Source organism: Rousettus aegyptiacus, unplaced genomic scaffold (genome assembly GCF_014176215.1).
Source record: "Rousettus aegyptiacus isolate mRouAeg1 unplaced genomic scaffold, mRouAeg1.p scaffold_m13_p_13, whole genome shotgun sequence".
NCBI classification, from domain to species: Eukaryota; Metazoa; Chordata; class Mammalia; order Chiroptera; family Pteropodidae; genus Rousettus; species Rousettus aegyptiacus.
The window spans coordinates 52088783-52111490 of NW_023416288.1; the positions used below are offsets into that span (position 1 = coordinate 52088783).

At 35.7% G+C, this 22708-nt stretch overlaps 1 long non-coding RNA gene across 2 annotated transcripts in view; it reads left to right on the top strand.

The window, feature by feature from the left end:
- Positions 1–265: 265 nt before the first annotated feature.
- The window catches only part of LOC118610752, a 61709-nt gene continuing 39266 nt past the window's right edge, over positions 266–22708 (top strand). For both annotated transcript variants that reach the window (XR_004954015.1, XR_004954014.1), the window contains exons 1-3: positions 266–484; positions 4435–4568; positions 5965–6062. This is a non-coding gene — a long non-coding RNA (uncharacterized LOC118610752). The remainder of the gene's footprint in view (positions 485–4434; positions 4569–5964; positions 6063–22708) is intronic.

Below are 22708 nucleotides of genomic sequence, written 5' to 3' on the forward strand. Positions count from 1 at the left end.
AATATTAAAGTTCTTCTATTATAGCAATCCTACTAACATCCAAATATCTGTGGTATTATAATTTAATGATACTCAAGGTAGTTTGTGTGATACTATAATAATTAATGATCTCTTGCTCTATTAAATTTTCTGCTTGATTAGCATTTAGCTTGGAATGAGGAAGAGAGTGAGAAGATGGTTTTTCCATTTACATCCTGTTTAATAATATTTCTAATAAATATTAGCTCACATACCTGCTTTAGTGTGTTGAGCAGACTGACATAACTGAATCTTCCTTTGATAATTCATGAATTTGCTAATGCAGTCCTCATTTTAACTGCATATACTGCAGTTTTGGGTATGAGATTGGAACTTTTCTGATTTTAGAGTTAGCATGATGCTATTTTAAATGTGCTTTTTTTTTTTCTGATCTTCTTTTCATCTTCTTAAATCCCTAAGGGGCCATGTAGCAAGCTGAGATGGAAGTCGCCTACCACCTAGAAAGGTAAGTCTCCACTCCCTTTAAACACCTGATGGAAATGAGGTGGCGTCTGAGGAACCAAATGGGCAGACGCAAATGACTTTGGAGCTAAGCAGATCTTTTAATTTGGTTCATCATTGTGTTTTTTTGTTTTGTTTTGTTTCGTTTTTGTTTTGTTTTGTTTTTGTTTTTGTTTTTGTTTTTTTGCCAGAATACTACAATCCAAGTGTCCAGGAACTAGTACTAGATGGTAGTAAATAATTATTTGACTTTTTTCTGCTTATGTCCATTGGGGACCATGGTTGTAGCTACTTGTGGGAGACTGAGATTCTGCCTCCTTCGCTGGTAACATCAAGCCATGTCACATATATGCCACTTTGAATATTTTCAATTTATGTCATTTTCAGAAATGCCAACTACAGAAGACAACGCTGGTTTATTGTGGGTTCAGTCACTGACATTAGGATAATAATTGGTTGTTACTATAAAGGTTATATACCAACCTGCTGGCATTTTTATTCCTCAAAGGTTTATACATCCTCTTGTCCCTCATCTTGCAATTCCCCAGTGGAGAAGAAAAAACCATTTACAGACTTCCATATTGGGAGTCTCTGAGGTAACCTCCAAAGGTAATTTAAATCGTGAGTTTGTAGGAAAGAGAGGAACAAAATGCATACATATCTAACTCTTATGTGACCATGCATATTATTCTCATTTTTGATATAATCTTTGTAAATATACTTTATGTCTAATGAGGAACAGATACTTTTATATGCCAACACTCAAGTACTTTCCGGTGTGTGTGGCATACTCTTTATACTTACATACTCTGAGAGTAAAATCCTCTATTGTCTATACTGAACACATTTGAAATGTGACGGTGATCATTTTTATTGTTTATAACATCTGAAGGGAGTGAGGAGGGCTGTAACCATATTTCCTTCTAAATGTATGTGCTGTGGATGTGTTATTTACATTCGCACTGGGTTGAGTAACCAGAGGATGGGCTTATGGGAAACTTTTCTCTTCTCTCTTCTGCCAGAGTTCATTACTAAAATTCCACCAGATGCAGAAGGGGGTGTGTTGGGCTGGGAATGACATAAACGTATATCTAGTAGACACTCAGTAAAGCATTCTCGATCGATGAAAATATAGCTCTGGTTCCAACTCGTTAGAGTTATTAGTTAACACATGTAATCAAAACATCTTAATAAGAATTCTCTCAATTTTATTGATGAAGGAACTGCAAGAACTTTTCTAGCGTTTGTCTCCTTCATGTTAGTATCACGATAGGAGAAATCATAGCATAACTTCACTCCAAGGTCATCAGCTTCACCTAAAATGATTAACTTGGCTAAGATGGTCAGCTCTAGTGATTATTCAGTGCCTCCTTAAAGAGGAGGGCGAGCGAATAGAACATTAAACCAAAATAGGAACAAGATGTCTGGTGACCCCACAAATGTGTCTAAGGAGACCCAAAGCTGTCCCATGAAATTAGCCTGTGACTCCATGCTCTCCCCCTTCACCTCCCCTCCCATGTCTCCGTCATTACATCAATCTGGTTCATCCTTTTCTCCTCATCTAACTTGACACGCCGTGTAAGAAATCGCCTGCAATTTGTGACCGACTGAGAGAGACACCGAGGACCAGCAGAGGAGTGGGCACGAAAAAAAAGCGCACAGTGAGGCTCGTCCTGTGAAAGTGGCATTGACACTATTCTCGCTTGAATACGTTTCACCTAAACTGTGATTATAATTTAACAAGAGTCGCTAAAGTCCATGCTCTCATCGTTCACAAAGCTTCTTGCCAGAATGTTCCCCAAGTGCCCATTTGAAAATAAGATGGAATTTCATAAAACTGAACTCAAATTTCAGAACTGAATCAAACTGTATCACGTTCGGTGGTGGAAATCAGTCATGCATTTAGATTCTTCTTATCGTTTGGCGAAAGCCTCTTCTAATAAGTATTTAGTTAAAGTATATACCATATAGATTCAGAATTCTGCATATACAGCATTCTCATTAATTTATTTCTCATTTTAGTTTTTCAACTGACTTCTCTAATCTCCTCTCTAATCATTGCATTTGAAGATTACTCAAAACCTGATAAAAATTCTTTATAATAATTTTAAAGATTAATTATCTATTCCATGCTATTTTAAAAAGACAGTATATAAAGAAATCAAACAACTTTTCCCCTTATTGGACTTCAAAGGCCATATAACATATGGTCCTTATTTTCAAGAAAAAAAAAAAGAGAAACAAAAACCCAAAGATTTTAGTTTCTATAAGCAAAATGAAGAGGAAGGTTACCCAGATAATTACAACTGTCATATACTTTTTGCTTACTTTTCCCTGTTGAGACTATTATTGGAATAATCATATTCCTCCATTGTACAGGAAATGCTTATGGTATAAAGAGATTTAAAGAAGATAGCAATAGTCCATTTCTTATTTTAAAATAAATGACAATAGTAAAAACAAAAACATGAAACAGTTTATAGAGGTCTAAGTCTTGAAACTTCTATTACCGAATTCAGACTATTATCTCATAACCCATGGTGTCTGTAACATCAAGTAAAAAAAAAAAAAAATCAATGGACAAAAACTGAGTAAAGTAAGAAGTAATTTACCACTGGTTACTTTAGATTTTATAAGATAACAATATCAATTTAAAACATAATTAGAAATATAGCAAATCCAAATATTATGCCAACTTTTGTACTTCTTTATTTTATCACACAGTTCTGTAAATAGAGAGGGATAAGTTAATTTCAATATAAGAATTATTAAAATTGAATGGTTTCAAAGGTATTAATATTTAAATTAATTAACCCACAATCCAGTCTAATTCTGTTTCCTCTGTTCTACCAGAAAATAATCTCTATCATAACTACCTCCCACACCAGGAAAAAAATTAAAACAGTTATAAGTTGTAGTATTTACATTCAAAATACAAATAAATTTGAAACGAATCATGAAAAATAATTTTGTGATTTAGGTAACAAGTTTTAATGAATAAAAGAATGTCATGAAGAAAACTGATACTTCTTTTTACCCACAAAATGTTAATTAATATGTAGTCATTTTAAGAACTGGCAACATGGAGGCTATTTCCTTTATTTCAATAGGCAGATTTACATAGCATTTTAGAGCACATGAAATACATTTAAATGACACTCACTTCACTCTTGAAACATTATTTCCACTCTTCGGGAGAATGAAAATCAGAAGAAATAAATGGCACAAATATCTCATACGAAGCTTCATTCATTTATTTCTTCATTTCATTCCACAAACATTTAGTGACTTCATCCTGTGAGTTAGGCATTTCTCTAGGTATTTGGTATAGAAAAATAGACAAGATGGAAAGATGTCTGATCTCCTAGGTCTTATTACATGGGGCAAAATATTATACAATGATAAGTGATTGGTTACCATTAAAATTAATGTGATTCAAAGGCTGGCGGACTACCACAGATTGAACGATTAATACCGACTCCTTTGGAGATTTATTTTTTCAAGCTGAGACCAGAGAACAAGAATCAATCATATGAAGACTGGAAGGAAAAAGCATTTCCTCCTCCTCCTCCTCCTTTGCAAACGGAATAGTTTTTGCAAGGCTTTGAGGTGGGAGTGATTTTAGTGTAATTGTGATAGCTCAGTTTGGTCAGAGGCTAATGAACAAGCAAGAAAGGAGTAGATGATGAGGTCTTCAAGATAGAGGGGAGGCAGACAGGGAGCCAGGATGGGAAGGAGAGAAGTCAGTCAGAAAGCTACTGTATAGTCAAGTGACAACATGAGAGCTCGAATGGCTGTAATTCGAATGGAGATGGAGAGAAATGGATGTTTTGGATAAAACTTTGAAGTTAGAGTCAATACAATCTACTAATGGATTAGTTATAAATAAAAGTGGAAATCGAGTATAGCTACTATTTGCATGCATTTATGTATTTATTTTTAATTTTGTATTAGGTAACTGGGTGCAGAGTTGATAACATTCACCGAAATGAGGAGGGCTGCGGCAGAAGAAGATTGGGAGTGAAAATAATCCTTCTCCTTTGGACAATATTTGTAGTGCTCGTGAGAAAGTCAAATCTGGATGCCAGGTATGTAGAGAAATGTCTGGTCTGGAGTTAAAGACAGAAATCAAAGTTGGAATAGATTTCATAAACTTGACGGAGAAGCATGTGAAGATTGAGAAGGGGAAGAACGTGAGAATGGGGTCTTAGAGCGCTCCAGTATCGGGAAGTTAAACTGTCAGGAGGCGGCAGCAAAAATAATCGCGACAGAGTGGCCAGTGGCTAGGAGGAAAACCGGAAGGTTTTGGCTTACAAATATGAACACGAGAAAGTTTTGGAAATCTAAATGTAATGAATTAAATTTATTTTAGGGTGACATTCATGAGCCCGTGTTTTATTAACTTTCTTCCCCCGCCTTGTATATACCTCCACCATTTTTTAACAAATACGACTTCTTTGCTCATGACTGACATACCCTGTGTACATTAGCAGGAGTTAAAAAAAAATAAATAAATAATGGTGGGTGGAGGGGAGATTTTCTAACCCAAACTCAGTTCAGGTAAAAAAATTATAAAAGTTCAATCTCGAGTCCTAAAGACAGTTTCTCTGAATTCAGTTTTCCACCTTTCTGGTTTCTCTTGATGTATAAGAATGAGAACGGAGTGAAACAAGAGCTCATCTCTGTCGCTTAGTCAAGTAGTCAGGCGTGGCCTCCGTGGTCAGCGGCTCCACGGTCTCTCCTGCAGTGTGTCATATTTGGTTAAGTGTTCAATGAAGCAGACTTTTGTTATTGATTTCACCAGGTTGCTAGTATAGAAATATAGAAATGAAGTTAAACCATCTTCAGGCTCTAGAGTAACTTCCAGAACCCTGGTGATGTATAGAATCCCTTTTACTGCAATGGTACTCATCCGCAAAGACAGATCAATATCAAGTTTCTTCCTTCAAAAAGTTTAACCATTCTCAGAGCTTCAACGATCAATCATTTCTTTTTTTATATTTTAACGCAGACCTTTTAAAAGTCTTTTAGCATGGGTTGCCAGAGTATTTTCACATTGTGAAAATTCATCAAACTGTGATATGTAACTTAGAGTTTTTTCACTTTTAAAAGACACGTTATATTCACTAAAAAGTTTACATCTTTTCTAAAATCCCATAATCTAGAGCAGTGGCCCCCACTAACAGGAATACTAGGGAGAATTTTGGAAAATTGAAGTGCCCTTTGGCAGTCATGGTATTACAAAGGCTTTCGACACTCACCAGATGAGGGATTCTAGTTGCTGTGCATTGTGCATTGCACAGTGGGACATGAGTTTATAATTACTGAGTCAAGAGTCCAAATTAGTTTTGCCATAAATTCAAACAATTTCCTGCGCACTTTTAAAATACACTTAATTTTCCAGAAATGCAACCCCAGTGTAAATGGGAGGAACATCTTAGTGTCTTTTATTCCTGTAGACCTTAACATCCTGTCTCTTTCCAGAATATGACGTCACTCATGCCAACACCACTTGCGAGACTAATGGAACTTGGCTAAGCAGAGTCCTTGTCCCTACAGTTTGTGCAGCGCACACAAGCATGGTGAGTAGGGGCGACGCTCTGCAGACTTTATGACATTTTTTTCAGTCTCGTTGTACTTGAATATTAATATACAGACATGCATATAATTTATTACATATTATTTTTCTTATGGTTTCCATTGATAATAGACTTAAGGCATCATATCAATTTTGTGGAAATTGTGTGTTTTGGTAGGTTATATTCTCTATATGACCTAGGTTTCAGAAAGTGTGATACAATATGTGTTTAAGGTAGTGATCCTGCTAGGGCTGGTAGCTTCTCCAATACATGGAGGTCGTGTTTAAGTCGTCTTCTTGTAGTTGGGCACTTCTAAAACATTAGAGTCCAAAGGCATATTCTCTGGTTATTTTAATCTCTAGATTATTATAATCCCTATTTAAATTGATTGGAAAGGAAGAAAACATTTATTAAGTAGCTGTGAAAGTGACTATCTTGATTCAACGCGTAACTACTTCAAGTATTTTTAAAGAACAGAATGAAGATCATCTTCTCGATGATGTGACTCTCAATATACTCTCATTAGTAAGGATATGTTTTCAGAGTGCCAACCTTAGACCTGAAATTCAGCATAATTAGTGGGGTCTGTTTGGCTGTTCAGAAGCTAATATGCTACCTAGCTAAATCCCATGAAATTAATAAGGTTGTTGATTCATTATTTAGCAGATATTTATACCACTTCCTCAGTGCCAGGAACCATTCTAAAGCTTTACAAAAATTAGCTCATCCTACCTTTACAACTACCTTATTATTGCCATTACACAGAAGAAGAAACTGAGGAGCTAACAGATTAACTTGCCTAAGGTCAGCAATATCCAGTAAGCTGCAGATCCTGGATATAAACCCAGACAGTCTTGCCAATAGGGGCTATGACCTTGACTAAGCTACATTGCCTTCTAAACTTGCCACGTAGCAAATGAGAAATAATTTTGCATTAAAAAGACTAGTGAGCAAATAGAATTAGACTATTACTTTAAAAAAAAAAAAAATAAAGAGACCTTTAAGTTACCACTAATGTTAAAATTGACCATCCCATTCAGATAGGGATAATTAGTTGAAGATCATATTCAAATAACAGTTAATTTGTTAATGATAAAATGGAAAATCACATAAAAGTTTAAATTGCATGAGACAGAGAATGAGGGAAAAGGATGGAATGACAGAAATTAGGATAAAAAAAAAAACAGGAAAAATGTGAGTAGAGCAATGATTGATGAGATGGAAATTTCTGGTTCTGGCAAATTTCCAGCATTTAACATTATTCACTTTTCTCATCCCAAGATTTGCTAAAATGGCATCCTTTATGGAGCCAGCTCATCCACAACCTCCCCTAGTCCTAGGATTCTTTGCCCTGGGAAAACTGAAGACACCATGGTTTTCTTTTTTTCTGGACAGACTCACTTTCTTTTTTTATACACGGACATGAATTCTCTTTCTGTGCCGTCCGCCACCTGATTGTCTAATGCAGTTAGAGCTTTGTTCACGTGGCTTCTGCTTTCTAAACATGCACATAATAATTTAATCTTGGAAGCGATTAGAACATTATGTAAACGTTTAAGAAAATGATCCAGGATCTGCGTATTGATGTCTGTTTATAGACGGAAGTTGTTGCCGGGGCATCGCTAGGGAATCAGGCTACTTACAGATGTCAATTAATTCAAATTATTATGCGAAGAGTCTGGTAAAGCAGCAATGTAAAATTTCCCGCAGACAGAAACATTCATTATGATTTTTGTTGTTGTTGTTATTGTTGTTGTTATGGATTTTGCAGTGCTTTCTACTCTCTCTGTTTTATTAAAATTTATTTACGTGTAGTTGGTATACAAGCTTATATTGGTTGTATTAGTTTCGGGTGTACATATAGTGATCCGACGTGTTTATATCTTATGATGTGATCACCCCACTTGTTCTCATAATCGTCTGTCACGACGCAAAGTGACCACAGTATTAGTGACTATATTTCCCTTCTCCTTTTCTCCCATCCTCTCACCCCCTCTCTTCTGGAAACTGACCCTTTGGTCTCTGTTTCCATGAGTCTGTTTTTGTTTTGTTTTGTTTTGTTTTGTTTGTTTTGATTTTAGATTCCACATATAAATGAAACCATATGACATTTGACTTTCTCTGCCTGATTTACTTCACTTAGCACAGAATACCCTGTAGACCCATCCATGTTATCCCCAAGAGCAAGAATTTATCCTTTTCTGTTGCTGCCTAATATTTTCTTATATGTGTGTTCTATGTCTTCTTTATCCATTTGTCCATTGATGGACACCTAAGCTGCTTCCATATCTTGGCTATGGTAAATAATGCTGCAGTGGACGGACATAGGAGTGCGCATATCTTTTCGAATGAGTGTTTTCGTTTTCTTTGGATAAGTATCAGAAGTGGAACTGCTAGATTGCATGATATAGCTAGTTTTAGTTTTTTGAGGACTCTCCATACTGTTTTCCACAGAGGCTGCTCCAGGTTGCAGTCCCACAGACAATGCGCAAGGGTTCCCTTTGCTCCACATTCTCGCCTACACAGGTTATTTGTTGACTTTTTGATAACAGCCATCCTGACTGGTATGAGGTGGCATCTCACTGTGGTTTTGATTTGCATTTCCGTGATAATTAGTGACGCTGAGCATCTTTTCATATGTCTGTTGGCCATTTATACCTCTTTGGAGAAATGTCTTTTCATGTCCACTGCCAAAACATTTTTCATGTGTAAAGTTTTATCAAAATTTTAGCATTTGCTTGGCGTGCTATCCTTCGTTGATTCCCAAATATCATCATTTGGTCCATATTGACATTTGGATGTCATTTTTCTTTTCCTCATATACAATAATCTCTTTTAAATGTAACAACCATATAGTTTTGTTTGGTACTGTGAGCGCTTAGAATTTGGGGCCTGTGTCTTGTGTTTTTTCAATATTGTTATAGCATTCGTATTCCTCGTTCTTTATTTTCTTTTCAACAATACTTTTTTTCCCTTTTTTTTTTTAACTAAGCAATATTATCATTAGCTTCCAACTGAAAAAGTCATATGTCCTACTAGTTAAGAGAATATGAAGCAATATATTCTCAACGGTCTTAGACTAATCATTTCTCACATTCGTGATGGTTAAATTCAAATGGAAGTTTATGCGCTAGAGAAATTCACCCCTGAAGAATAAATGTCCATATATGGGCTCTGAAGAAATCTGAGAATTTGGGTAATGAAATAGTCCAGATGCTTATTTGATGGCATTTAATTGTAGAGAATATAAATTTTTTCAGTGCAGAATCCCTTAGTATCCTCCTAATTTTGTCATAGTTAGCATGTAAAAAAAGTTGCATTGTGTTTTCCAACTAAAATTCATACATATAGGAAAGATAAGGCAGATAGAAATTAGAAGCTACAGGTATTAATGACAAATAATCATAATTCTGAATTGCAAGATGTCCACTGGTCTTAATTAATTTTATTTGATATTATCCTCTATTTCCAGGCTCAAAGGTACTCAAATTGCAACTAGAATTATTGTCCAAATCTTTTCCTACCTACTGACCTTGACCTAGAGGGGATCATCTGTTCATCATAATAGCTTTAAATTTGTTCTTGTATAAAAAAAATGCATATGTTGTTTGTGAAATCATACTGTCACATTGATTTCAATTCAGAGACTCTATCCCTCCCTCTTCCCCATGGTTCTAGTTGAACTTAAAAGAGAGCACATAATATTTATAGTTTTTTAAGAATGTTCCTCTCTTATAGATTAGTTCATTGTAATTCCAATCTCTAATTAAATACCTCATTTTAGGTATTTAAAATCAATTTGATTTTGAGAAAAGTGTTAATATAAATATTTGGTTATATGTATGTATATATACATATATATTCATAGTCATACATGTGCACCTATGTAAAACACATGTACAGGTTTCATAGCCTTTCATTTTCACTTAACATAGCATGACTATGCCCATTTTAATCCTTTACAGTATGTTTTTTAATGAATATTTCAATGAATATTCTTTATAGTATGTTTTTAAATCATTTTGTAATGTTCAAATGAAAAGTTATGGGTAACATCTAAAATTGAGGGTTCCATTACTTTACCGCTGATTATATTTCTTTTAGTACCTTACGTTTATAAATAATTTTGCAGTTAACATTTATGCCTTGACTTTTGCACAAAGTTCGGCTTACTTTTTTTAGAAACAGCTTTGTAAGTGTGCTGGTAACTCCGTTTCTCCTGAGTGCCTCCCGAGGTCCATCCGCGTCCCTCTCTATGAAGCCACCCCAGGATGCTGCATCATAAGCATCATCGAATGGGACTCTGGCTTTCCATTGGTTTTGTCCAGTGGGAGCCCCTGACAGTGACAGATTAGCTGATGGACGAAGGGAAAAGTTGGGGTGTTCTGATGCTTACCAGCCTCAGGTCTGACGGGAACCGAGTTCTGTGATTTAATGTCCTCCCTCTTGTCCTCACCCTTATGTCTCATGAGTTCCTGACCTACTCTTTTTGTCTTAGAGTGGAAATGGCTTCCATAAGTTGCTAGTCTCTCAACACTTCACCATGCTTTGGTTCTCTTACCGCCGGCCACATCTCTGTAAAAAGAATATTTATTAATCTCTCATTTACATCCTTTGGGTGTGTCCTCTGTTTTCTGCCCGAAATTGATAAAATACTCAAAGACATATAGTAATAATTCTTAAAGCATTGGATCTATATCATCACTCTTTTTTCGCAATTGAAATGCACCACTCATGATATATACGAATTTAACTATCTCTACAATTTTCTAACCCTGGAGGTTATTTTTAATTATTGTCATCATGATAGGACAAATAGAACACAATGCACATCTGTTGATTACTATGGAGGATAAATGTTGAGAGGGAGCGTTTACAGTTTAAATAGATAGTAAAGTATGGGAAAAGCATTAGCTATGGACTAGTATTCAAATTTCAGCTTAAGCACAAACTAGCTATTTGCTTTGAGGTAAGACTCCTTCTGTTTTAAAAAAAGTCCTCAAACCTTTTTTTTTTTTTTTAATTTTTATGTGAGATAGAGATAATAGTAGCGTTTGAAATAAAGTGATCGCTTTAGACCTCTGGTCCCTTCTCACTTTAAGCCTGTGGCCTTACATCCCCAGCAGTAAGAACAGCACAGAAAGAAACCCTGAGTAGTTCAATCACGCATGACTGAAAAAGTAAACTGCGCTTCATGTGTTGGGTGACTGAGGCATTTGTATGACAGGTTTTTGTTTTTTGTTTTTGTTTTGCATTTTCCTTCAAAGGCTGATAAATATTATAATGTACATTGTTTCTTTAGTAATATACTTCATCAGAGGGTTATTTTTTACAATGCCAAATGCGATAGACTTAACATTTTACTACGCTAGAAGTCAAATTCTGTTAGGCAAAAGAATCCATGCCAAGATGAGAAGTGGAGTCCCACATCCCTATCACTTCATACTTATCGATGGCTTTTCCTGAACTCTCAAGTTAGCAAATTTCCGTTTTATCCTTAAGTTATCCAGAAAGGGCTAGACATGCTACCTGTAATTTAATACTTCACTTAATGTAATACTATAGATCACATTATTTGTCTTAGCAGAGGGAACTTCATAGGAGTTTTAAAAGGCTAGGGGTCTTGAAGCACTTAGAGGAAATGGGATATTTCTTGGGAGATGAGAAGCATGAACCTCGGAAGGAGCTCATTTGTGCCGGAGGTAATGGCCCGAGAGGAAAGGTAATGCCAGAGACTCTGAGAGGCTCAATGAAGTGGAAAAGGTGGATAGAAAGCTTCAGATATCTTTCTGCAAATGTGTAAAATGTGCAGGATAAGGACTAAGGCGGGGAAGAACGTATAGTGTATAGTACACTGTGCCGCACATGGCTCTAGTGTTAGGGACTCACCTCCAACAGGTGTCACGCTGTGGGTTGCTGGGGTGACGGCTTGGCCCCGCTTGCCCTGCCCGTCCTCCAGGCGCAGTGCACGGGTTGGTGGAACATCTGTGCGGGGTTCAGAGGGCAGCTGGAAGCTGCTCAGCAGAACGTCACTAACAGGCTTGTGCACAAATTAAACTTGTAAGTGGAGGGCCATCGGCAACCAGAGCCGGCGAGGAGAACGAGGCTCTCGTGAGCTGATTGGGAGAGATTAATGAACACTCGAGTGGATAGCAAGTTCACCAACAACATTCCTGTGCGTTATTTGCGAGAAAAACAATGTACAGAAATAGAGTAACATGTTTCAAATGGACATGTAGATGTTTAGAAAACATTTAGGCATCTATGTTTAGATATTTGATTTTTTTTTTAAATTAAATGTATTGGGGTGACGTTGGTTAATGAAATCATACAGGTTTCAAGCGCACAGTTCTATAATACATCATCTGTATATAGCATTGTGTGTTCACCACCCAGGGTCAAATCTCCTTCCGCCACCATGTGTTTGACCCCCTTGGACCCTTGTCTGCCTTCTCGCATCTCCTCTTTCTCTCTGGTAACCGGTATACTGTTGTCTGTCTGTGAGATTTTTGTCCGCTTGATTTTGAAATAGCTTTTTCTAACATTTAACAGAGAATCCGTCATTAGAGCAAAGTGTTATTGAGACCACAACAATTGCAAAAGCTCCTCCCATCCACTACAGGTGCGGAAATAAAAAATACAAGGGCCCATCTGCAGAAGCCTCAGGGTGGGTGGAAGCAGCCGGGGCACAGCGGGCCCTGGGCCCATGGCACTCGGCCAGGTTGGCCAGAAGTGGCCGGAGATCCATGACCCCTTGGCTCTCGTGGGAGAGTGTAAAGTCTTGTCAGCTCATCCGTTCAGATAGTTAGCAAAAGATATTTTCCTGCTCCATCTGCTTCCATTTTTGCTAATAACTGGAGCGCCGGATAATGTTCCCGAGTCCTTCAGCTCGGTCACCACGGCTGAACACATCTCCAGGGAAAGGCCGGGGACTGAGAACACGCAGGCTCCCGTGGGAGAGGCAGCCCTGACACTCTGAGACCACCCCCACCGTCCAGAGACACAGCAGAGTCACTGATTTCGGAGTTCCAGGAGTCCAGGGGGGACACAGACCCGCCCGCTCTGAAACCCGTAGCTTCCCACCCTTCGCTGCAGACAGCTGCCTTGCGAACACGGGGCTTGGTAACCGTGAAGTTCACAAAAAGAGAAAGTTTTAAGAAGAAAACCCTTTATTTCATCAGAGATCAACTTTAAGGGATCGCCTTATGTTGGTGGGTTGGAAGTGTACATACTGTATTCTTAGAAATGCTACAGCGGCCCCCTTAGGGAGATAAGATTATGGATTTCTCCGGACAGGCCACCATCCCCGTCCTCCCTCTGCGTGACACCTCGCGCAGCGCGTGAGCAATGGCCCGCTCAAGCCCAGTCGTCTGGCTGAGAGCACGTCACACCAGCGAAGGGTGGGAAGGAGGCGGAGGAAGCGCACTTTTGCATTTTGCAACGAGCGCTAAATTATCTTTTCAACTCTAAAGCCCTTCTCACTTTTTTTTTTTCCTTCTTTTCACTCAAGCCTGCGAGCTGAATCTCAGTAGGAGATTGAGCATCCACCTCGTTCCAGTGTCTGTACTGGGCACGGAGGAGGGATCGCATCCATTTCTTTTAAGGCGACTGCTATATCGTTGCAGGGTCAAGTGCTCTAATGTATTATTACTATAGACACATTCAAGAGTAAGTTAGTAGTAATTAACATTTGCTGCCACTTTCTATGACATTTATATTTTATTAATAAATTACGAGAGGAAGTAGTTATTGAAAAAACTAAATTCATTCTACTAATGATCCACGTTTTCACTGAAAATTCATTCCACTGAAGATACACGATTTTTTTTTTTTTCTTCAAAGGGCTCATAAGGGATAGAACTGGGACTGGAATTTAGGTTTTTAGACATAGTGTCAAATATTTTCCTACTATTCCATTTTCTGTGAACAAGAATGGTACTACTATGCACTTCAAAAAAAGCAATTTCAGTTTCTATAAAAACGTCTCTTAAATAATGTTTTCCTATTGCAATTAAGATACAATAAGATTTAGAATAGAAAAATCTTTACATTGCAGAGCAAAGTTGTTCTGTCTATAACAGAGAAAAATTAAATCCAACATGATAAATGCATTTCAATGGTAAACAATATATTCACATAATGTTTACTAAATTTAACCTACTAATATGGAAAACGTAATTTGCAGATTTGTATTTTGAGTTTCAATTTTTCTAAAAATTAAAAGGCCACAGAATAAGTGAATTTTCATTATAGGATAAAATTAATGAGAATGACAAAGTTAGTTGTTATATATTTTAGAAAATATAATCCATTCGTTGGTCAAGTTGTCTGGATTTTTTTCCTAAACATTTCATTTTTACGGAACTCCTGACAAGTTGATGTATAATTGAGAAATCTGTATGTCACTTAAAAATAAATTATGTCTTTCTGTCAGTTTGGGTATTAAATTGATGTTACCGGTTTATACTGCGTTTTTACCCTTTAGGCAACAAAACTGATTCGATTTTAAAGTTCGATGTTTTACGGAGGCCAACGTTTCTAACACTTCGTTTGTAGATGAGTAAAATGAGGCTTGAAAAGTTTAAGAAAGTGGCCAATGGCACAAATCTAGGCCAGAGCCTGGGGCTTGAAGCGTTTGTGTTCCATCCACTGATGTCCTGATAATTGTTTGACAACCAGCTCCCTGGAGAAGAAGCCTTGAACTGTAGCATATGCTGATTTCCATGGTGCATACGGCTCCCACCATGGCTGGTTTTCAGACACCAACATGAGGCCACTGAATGAGGAGTTCCAAAGAAACGTTCAGGAGCTCACTGTGTTTCGTTACTTCTGAAATCTGAATTTGTATTCAGATCTTCTGCATCTGTGATAGAATACAGATAAAATAGATGTAAATAACTTGATGAGCATAGCTAATGATGAAACATTAAAATAATCAGGAATTGATGAGTATTTATTGCCCTTGCTTTCAATACAATTTATTTAATTGTAAGTTTATATAATTTAATATTAATAATGGGTTTAACAACTGGCTAACTGAATTCCTGAATTTTAGAAAATTGGCTCAGTTGCCTCTTACAAGCGGGTCCAAGCCAGCTCTAGTCTACCACTGAATCACCCCAAAATGCCCTTTTGTTTGTTTGAAAATATTTCTAAGTGTATCCGCTCTCATTTTTTTTGTTGTGTGTGTGTGTGTGTGTGTGTGTGTGTGATAGTAATATGTCACAAAATGATTCAGTATCTGCATCAAATCTGGTACAAGTAATGTTATAAATTCCAAGATTATAAATGTTTAAATAGCACATCATCATGTAAAGTTTCTAAAAAATAGTCATTTTCTTAACATTTCTTAACCCATGCACTTAAAAAAGGTATCTATTTCATGCTCCTCCCTCCCAGCTTTCTGGAGATTTCCAACCCCGATCAGTCCAGTTAAATGTTTTGCTGTGAGTCGATCCTAGATTTTTCTTGTGAAAATCTTTAGCCAATTAAATATAATACGCAACAGAATTATTACCACAGTAGCATGCACAATAGAACTTGATTATATTTAATAGTAAATCTGTAACCCTATTGTCATTGTTTTGTCTACATATTAATGCCATTTCATTTTATGAACTATGTTACTTTCTCAGATTCTATATTGTTGTGACCATTTTGTGCTGACTGAAAACATTTATTATACAGGTTGCTGCTTATTTGTGTGGTTAACAGTTCATACTAGGTAACCTTATAATGGTGTTAGGGATGGGATCCAAGTAAGTAGTACCAAAGCAGAAGAGAGATTTAGACTGATGAAAAAAGGCCCTTAGAAGAATGAATTATAGCAAAAACAAAAAACAGTACATAGAAAGAACTTTAATGCAAACATGTAGAGATATTAACATGCATGTTGATACTTCTACATAACTCACTGCACATAACATGGGACAGTTGAGGGGTCACTGGAGAGCTCTGTGTACATCATGGGCAGAGCTGGTGTTATAAGGGCAGAATAGAGAAGGCTTCGTTGGCCATCATATGTGGAGTTATTGTGTACACAAGTGTATGAAGCATTCTGGAAACTCTAGTGGCAAACAAAATCAACCTTTAAAATCCTTTACATTCCCCCAACTGTAATTTTATTATATTGACGTTGGGATGATGATTACTAAGCGGGAAGCCCATCCTGATGTGTCAAATGGTAAAACGAAATGCCATAGGTTTGACTAGCATTACAGAGAGACAGGTCAGCAGCCCTTCTGGGACCTGACATGGGTCTAAAAGGCCTGGAGACCCTGACAGCTGGTCCTTGGTCTGCCATCGTGCTCAAATTCCCACCATTAGAGATTTATTTCTTAGAGTCTTGCAAGACTGCCCTGATAACGAGGTAGCACAGAGGGAGGAGGAGTGGAAAAGGAAAAGATAAAACCACATTGATTATTGTCAACTAATAGCAGAGTGGAACTTTCTCTCCAAATCAAAACACTGGGACGAAAGAATGAAATCCCCACTCCTACGCCAAGTGGGATGTTGGAGAGAAAACTGTCGAATGCTCCAGCATGGACGATGCTTGTTAAGTGGTCTCAGCAATAGATAATGGTCATAAAGGAGAGGAAGAAGTACTCGCAGTACAAGCTTTGATAAGGCGGTTCCTCGTTACAGTTTGAGTAGGTTGATCTTTCCGGAGAGATTTCGTATTACATTTTTAGAGGCGTTCTCACATCTCCCAAACTATCCAGATTATAGAATAACATGTTAGAAACTTCTTGACCACAGAATCAAGCAACATGTACAGTGCACACTTTCTTTTTATGTTATGAAATGTAACAGGTGATTTACATGTGGTCTAAGAACAGATAAAAAATAAAGAGGAAAATTACAGCGAATATCCACTAGGTGGCGAGTGTGCTATATAGTGTCTAGATCACCTAGTCAAGGTAGAACTGTTTCATCTTGTACATCAAGGATTCATATCAGATTATTTTGTGGCCAAACAGACGTCCGAAGTAGATTTTAGAAGCCAGGGAAGAGTTTTCAACTATTAGAGAGTAACTTACTTTGTGAATTAGATGTCTTCCCCAAACACTAAGGAGCATGTTACCACTGGTCATGGCTACATTGCTTTTCTTATTAATACCATTGAAATCCAGGGTTAAGAGCTCCTTCCTGGGCTACAGTTTCTCCCCTGTAATTGTCCTAAGTATTAAGCACTATTAATCAACCAAATAGACCTGAGATCCTCTTCCTGTAGCACTTTACAAGTCTTTGTTCCCTCTTTATAGTCCTCTTATGTGAAGTACCACATTTTAAGCACTGCACAAAGAGAATTAATAATTGCAGGGCTGGAAGATAAGATCAGTTGATATGGACAAGTGCATGGCTGAAGTTACTAGAGGCTTCTCTCTTTGAAAATCTCTCATTTATGAACCTTTTTTTAAAACATTAATTTGACGAACCAATTAGGCAAAATTTAGTAGCGATCTTTAGTCTCCCCAAAGTGCATTTTCTTCCAGTTCAATTTACATAACAAGAAACATTTTCTTCTCATCTTCCAATGAAATCTAATCATTAATTTTATATCTATTATTTTTCTTTACCTCTTTGACTTATTTAATTATAGAAAAATTACAAAAAATGACATTATCTAGTGTGATAAAATCTTTTTTCAAGTGTTGTCAATTATAATATTAATCTTGAATCAAATTGTTCATACTTCCCTTTCTAAAGTTTATTAAAATTTTGCAAATTGTGGCTTCATTACAGAAAAGTCCAAAATATAAAGATCAAGATCATTTGGAAAATCAAGTTAGACAAATATCCGTACTCTTATATAGGTTAAGTATTAAATTAAAAGTATGTCCACAGAAATTTCATGAACAACAGCTAGACATAAGAGGGAATTTTTTGTCTGAAATCAGTTCCCTTGAAATACCAATCCTTCCTTGTAAGCGCTTCGATTTACCTGCCTTCCTCTTGTGACATTCTCGCTTTCACAAGGACCTCAATAGATTTTTGTTAAGTAGAAAGTCATGCGAGAATCCACATTAACTTAGTAACTCATCAGCTCCGTTGTTGTTTACTTAGGAATAAAGAACTACCTTAGCTCAGAGAAGGACTTTTCAGTGATGGTGTCTCAGGCAGCGGCCCTCAGTGTGGTAGCCAGCCCAGAGGCGTGCTCTTGTAGACCCTCCATGATGGTGAAGGGCATCTGCAAGACCAGTGTGGCGAAGAGAAGGACAGCCAGTTAGAATCGTAGTTCCATCACTCCTTAGCTGAGTGGTTTTGCTTGAGATCTTTAATCTCTCTAAATCTCTGCTTCCTACTCTATAAGCAGGTGGGTGTTGGAGGTGGGAGGGATAATCATAACTAATACATAGGTTTGATGGTTTTAAATGAGATCATACATGCATTTCATATGTTGGTTGCTGCACACTAAATTCTGAATTCGTAGTCACAGCATTAGTTTTTGCTACTATGATGGAAGATGGATCAGATAAACTACCAAGAGGCAGGTTCATGACCACTGCAATTTAAGTTTACCAAAATTTTCAAATAAAATAAATTTAAAACACTTTCAAAACTGTATTTTAAAAATTTTCCACGCCATAATGTGTATTACTTCTCTGATTTTTTTGTTGTTGTTGTTTCTAACGAGTGGAAGAGCTTGTCGTCGAGCCACTCAATATTGGAAGACTGTCCTTAAAAGTCAAGCAAGCACAATCATTTTTCTAAAATTTTGTCCTCACTTTAGTTATTTAAGGCTCTTTAAATATATCAAAAACCATATGAAGAAAATGTAATATAAATATTAATTGAATATATTTGAAGAAAAGTATAAACATTTAAAAAAACATTTAACATTTTAAAAAAAAATATTTTTTGTTCTATAAGATCAACTAATTTTAAAAAGTTTTTTTTCCAGCATTCCTAGATTTTTCTTTTTTTTTTTTTAATTAAATTTATTGGGGCAACAATGGTTAATAAAATCATATAGGTCTCAAGTGTACAATGCAATAATACATCCTATGTATATTGTATTGTGTATTCACCACCCAAAAAAAGTTTTCAAGTAAATTACAATCAAGTAACATTGAATTTATTATTGAAAACAGATACTGTGTTTTAATAATAGATATTGTAAAACCTTTATCATTTTACAACTAAGGATTTTAGACAGTAAAAAACACATCTAGAAACATTCTAGAGTGAAATAAGAATTCTGGTTAGTCAGTCAAGTCATCATTAAATTTATTATCTAACATATGTACCTTAAGTGATTATAAATTTTATAGGGCCTAAAATATATTCAGATTTACCTTCCCAGGACCTAGTAATGCCTACTTAATGAATGCTACTGAAAATAAAACAAAATGTCATGTTTTGTTTTTACAGTTTTTCAATGATAAATTTTCACATTTCATGGATATTTCACTTGAAAAAAATCACAAATGAAGAATTATTATGAAAACATGCTTAAAACTATGTAGTTCAAAAACTGCAAAAATTAACTTGGCTTATTAAACTTTATATTTTTTAATGAATTTTTGTATCGAAAAATGTATGATAGTTACAAAGAAACATTGGTATACATGTTTACAATTTAAAAACTTGGATTTGTACATCTGGTCCACTGGCTTCTGTATCTAGTTTGATTTCCTAGGATCTATTTAGACCACTGCTTATCTCTTTGTTTCTTCATGGTGATAGGAATATCATAGGTCATGAGAGCTCAGTGACAAATTATATACATCACTGTAATCTAGATATTATATATATCCATCTGACTATAGAGAAATGTACAACAAATGAAATGTCAATATCTATAATAAAGAAGCTTTGGCGTGTATAGAAATGCCCCTCCTTCCCTGATATACACAGTCATTACAATATGAAATTATATGGTATGATTCTTGGCCAGTGATGTCTGGCCCATCCTCAGAGAGAAGCAAAAGACTAAGAGAAAAGAGTGAAGGAGAGGCAACGGACCGAGAGAGAAAAGTGCTCATTTCTGACAGTTTTTGCAATCTTATTTCCAGGCTCTTGAAGCTGGCTATATTTCCCTTTTCCCTTAGGTTCTATGAATACTTAATATAGTCCAATTGCATATTTCTCTATTTTTGCTTCAGCTAACTTAAGTGTATTTCTTATATATGCATATAAGCAAGTAATATTTCTTAGGAATACATTGTGGCATTAGAAGTATGCAGTGTTCCTAAAATAAACCATTATAAAAGTATATTTCTCTAAGCTCAGGATATGTCAGAACCCTTTAAAAATATGCTACAATATGCCTGAAGTACTGAAAATAAATTTTCTTAGACATTAAAGTCATATAGATACAGCTCCCCCTTTCCCCATGTAATTATGTGCTATGAAAAAGTACAGTACAAATCATTGGCGAAAAAAAATGTTTAATAAATAGTAATCAAACTAACCTAAAGAGATCAGTTGTTTCTGATTATCCTGTTGAATTAGGTACTTCTTTTTTTTTTTTATAAACATGTACTAGCATCTATTAAATTCATATCAGAATATTCAAAGATTTGTGAAAGGCTAATGTTTAATGGAACTTTTTGAATGAAAGATGATTTTACTGATCACATTAAATATTGAGATCATAAAAATTGTTGTAGAAAGGGGATAAAAGTCAGAATTAGCATTAAAAATAAATTTTACGTGATTCCTGGATAAGATAGACAAATTCATTTTCACCTAGAAGGTTTAGCCAATAGTTCTGGAATCAAAATAGAAGAATCATTAACAATAAAATAAATAAAATGATAAAAAAGAAAAATTAACAGCAGATAAATTTTGGTCATAGTGTTGACAAGAACAGTTTGTAGACCATGAGAATGTAATGTATCTAAGAACTCAGCAATAATATGATTTTTTTTTCAGATTCTCATGTTTTCTCAAACTAGGTTTAGAAATTTGGAAATTTTGAAAGTTGACTTTATTTTTTAAGACTCTCTGGGTAAACATTTCAACATTTATTTATCAAATTACTTACAGAGATAGTTTTCTTGTGGTTAAACTGTGACTGGGAAAATATGGCATTGCATAAGTTAATTGGAGCAAATAAGAAAATATATTAATGTCAAATGATAGAAAATGTGGCTATCTATGTGTGTGTGTGTGTGTGTGTGTGTGTGTGTGTGTGTGTGTGTGTTATGAGCATCAAGTATGAACATGGGCAAGATCTGGAAGTCAGTTTGAAACAAAAATAGATATATTTGAGAAGTAGAACATCAATAATTTAGAAAACTTTCAAGATTTATTTTAACTTTACAGATAATTTATTTTAACTTTACACCATACCTATCTTTGTAAAATATAGGTTTTAGTTGAAATTATTGATAACTTTATGGTGTTGTTCAATTATTCTTAATTTTATTGAATCTGGGTTATTTTATAAAGAACAAATTGCTGGTAAGTAAATCAGAGATATGTTGCTAATCTTTATTTAAACAGGTTCCAATTCTGTTTAAGTTCTGGCAAACAAACTACTTTAGAAGCTTAAACCATTTCAGCAGTTTGTTACAGAGAAGCTACATCTGGTATAAATGATTATTAGTGGTTGGCAGAAATGCATTATTAATTTAGTGGATCATACTTTTCAATATTAATTATCCATGCCATGGTTTTTGAGATCCAGTCTCTTTAATCACAGGCCCTAGGCCAGCATGGCAATTTGAAGTCTGTGTAATAATTAGTAAATATTTGTTCCTTGTTAATATAGTGCTACAACTCTGAACTAGAGTATATTATGCCCAAAGCCATTGCTGTATAAGGTCATATATTTGATAACCCTAACCAACTTGAAAAGTCTTTATTTTTCCATAACGCCTATAATATCCTAATAGTTTAGAACAAATAAATTAGATTAGTAATATAAATCAGAGCAGTCCCCTAGGTTTTTTGGCTTTTTGCTTGTTCCTTTTCTTGCTTTTTTGTTTTTATAGTCCAACAGAGTTATTCAATTAATTATCAATGGATGAACAATTTGAAGTATGAAATATAATAAACAGTACATGAGTCAGAATCTTTGTTCAGGAAAAATTACTCTCTTAATTACAAGAAAAAGTACAGGGAAAATTCCCTGTCTTATTCAGCTGACTGTCATGTGTTATAAATAATATATATTTCTAGGACTTATAGAAGATAATATGCGAGGAATTGGTTCTCGGGACTTTGGCTTGAAGGACAGTCCTGCCATCATTGTTCACGAGTACCTTTCCCATTGAAGCCTGAAAAAAATTGTCTCTCAGGAACTGTTGTTCATGTCTTCTTTGTTATACGCGTAATGTACCCGGTGCTCCAAATCCTTAGAGTTTTGTCTTAGTTGTGTTGCATCCTTCTGGTTGGACCCACTAAACCATGTTGGTGGATAGGAGCGGGTTTTATACTATCCCTCCAAGACGATTTATTTTCAAATGATCCATGCTATAACTCAAAGAAATGATTTTGGTAGAGAAGATTTTAAGCTGGTAATTGGATATTTTTAGATGAGTGAGCCTGTTTATGGCCATCATTGCTTTTAAATCACGTTGAACCTGGGCTGCGATTTTTGTTTCTTTAGTTGGTTTTGATGACACATTTAATTTCTTAAACTATCAAATCTTATTTTATTATCAATCCATATCACTCTTTTTGCTTATGGAGTGATT